We start from the raw sequence: 2,522 nt of genomic DNA, 5'->3' as shown, positions 1-2,522 counted from the left end.
TGAATGAATGGAAATCCAAAGTCCCCGTAAATTTTCATTAAAATCCATAATAATAATAATAAAAGATGAAAAAAAGTAAAGATATTTTACATATCCCAAGCAGATCTAAATGATCTTACTGAAAAAGAGAAAAATAAACATTTAAAAACCTATCTTGGCCTGCGGGTCAATGCACTTTATTCTCATCCAATTAGCATCTTCACAAGACCATGCACTAATGGGGAATGGTCAGGAAGGGCTAAAAATAGATGCGAGATGCGGGAAATACTCAGGAGAACGCTCCCCACTTTCTGGTTCGCTCTACCCACCTCCCTTGGACTCTAGTGGCAAAAACCAAATGATCATTTATTATTAGCCTCTGACTAATGCTCCCCCCAAAATCCCATCTGTGCACCAACACTCATTTTCTTTTTATCTCTCTCTGGAAAAAAAGAAAAAGAAAAACCAACACAACCCCGCACTATTTCAACTCTACACATTTTCAACACAACGTGGTAGGCATAATGCTTCCTTAAGCTCCACAAACACGAAGCTGGACACCCAAGAAAACATTGTCCTGGGTCCTTGCCATAGAGAGGATGTCCTGTATCTGATGGGGCCACGGATAAGGCCATTAACCCTCACCAAAGATGACCTGCTACAGAAATACCAGAAAGACCTGACAAAAATGCCACACTTGGGCACGAAGACCTCCCACGGAGGTCTTACTTCTGCTGATTCACTCACTCACACACTGTCACTGAGTCAGGAGACTTCCAGCTCACCAGAAGTCTTCCGAGGAGGCCGTTCTCTCTCCCCTCTCCTCTCTCCCTCTCCTCTCTCTACTCTCTCCCCCCTCTCCCTCTCCTCTCTGTGTCTCTCCCCCCTCCTCTCTATCTATCTCTATCCTTTCTCTCTTCTCTCCCTCTCTCTCCCCCCTCTCCTCTCTTTCTCTCCCTCACTCTCTCCTCTCCCCCCTTCCCTCTTCCCACCCCTCTCCCTTCTCCTCTCCACGCTCTCTCTCTGTGTCTCTCTCCCGCCTCTCTTTTCCCTCTTTCCCCTCTCTCCCTGCCTCTCTCTCCCTCTCCTCTCTCTCCCCTCTCATCTCTCTCCCTCTCTCTACTCTCTCTCCCTCTCCTCTCTCTCCCCTCTCATCTCTCTCCCTCTCTCTACTCTCTCTCCTCTCTCCCTCCCCACTTCTCCCTCTCTCCTCTTGCTCTCTCTCCCCCTCTCTCTCCTCTATTCTCTCTCTCCCTCCTCTTCTCTCTCTCCCCCCACTCTCTCCTCTCTCTCCCTTTCCCTCCCTCTCTCTCTCCCTCCCCTCTTCCCCTCCCCCCAGCTGGTCGAGTGGAACTACATTTGGGTTTGCAGTGCACCTCTGCCAAGACTACACCACCAGGGATCCCTGCTGTTACCACTTGTTAGTGTTAGATGCCATCAAGTCCCCTACAGGTCAGAAGCAAGACTATGAACAGCGGATCTGAGGCTCACGCCACGCTGCTCCAAGCTACTGATGATCTCGGATATGTTCACGCCCGTTTTTATAACCGCTGCATGAGCCCATCTTGTTGAAGGTCTTCCTCTCTCTCCCTGACCCATCACGTTCCCCAGCATAACGTCCCTCTCAAACGACTGGTTCTTCCTGAGATTGCACAGAGTAAGTGAGATGCAGTTGCTTGCCTCCAGGGAGCACTCTGGTTGCACATCCTTCAAGACAGATTTGTTCTTTTGGCAATCCATGGGGTATTCAGTGCTCACTGCCAAGACCGCAGCCAAAGGCATCAATTCTTCTTCCATCATCCTTATCCATGAACCAACTCCCAGATGCACAGGAAACAAGTGGAAATGTCACAGCTTAGATCAGATGCACGTGGTCTTTAAAGTGAAACCCTTGTTCTTCAGAACTTGTTATCACCAGGTGTCATCAATCTGACAGTGAGTTATTAACAGTCCCATGTTGTTGTGTCCTGTGGAGTTGGGGCTGGCTCCTAACTGAACCTCCAGCTGGTGTTCAGAGGCAGTAAATCTCAGGGGAGTAGGCTGCCCACCTTTCTCCCACGGAGCAGCTGGTGGAGTCAAGCCACTGGGGAGACAGCACAAATTCTACTATTTGGCCATGTGCAACAGAACAGAACACTGCCTGGCTCTGCACCAGCTTCCCTGCGGCCGCCACGCCTGGGCCAGTGGTGTAGGCTAGGAGCCAGTCCCGCTCACGGGGGGGTCTTCCTCTTTCTTGTCTGACTACGTACTAAACAAGATGTCCTCTAAGGACTGGTCACTCCTGACAGCATCCCCAGAGTACATCAAAGTCTCACCACCCATGTGTCCAAGGAAGATTTTGGGGTACTATTTGTTTTTACTGCAAAGACCAAGATTGAGGTCAGAGAGCTGGACAATGACTAGGGGGGATAGAAGGAGAATTGATGCCTTTGAGCTGTGGTGCTGGACAAGAGTATTGAGGGTACCGTGGACTGCTAGGCAAACAAACAGATTCATCCTTGAGAGGGTTAAACCAGGCTGCTCCTTGGAGGCAAGGATTCTGA

This window comes from Elephantulus edwardii, unplaced genomic scaffold, assembly GCF_000299155.1.
Source record: "Elephantulus edwardii isolate Elephantulus edwardi_28Jun2011 unplaced genomic scaffold, EleEdw1.0 scaffold00375, whole genome shotgun sequence".
Taxonomy (NCBI): Eukaryota; Metazoa; Chordata; class Mammalia; order Macroscelidea; family Macroscelididae; genus Elephantulus; species Elephantulus edwardii.
This window is presented reverse-complemented; position numbering follows the sequence as displayed.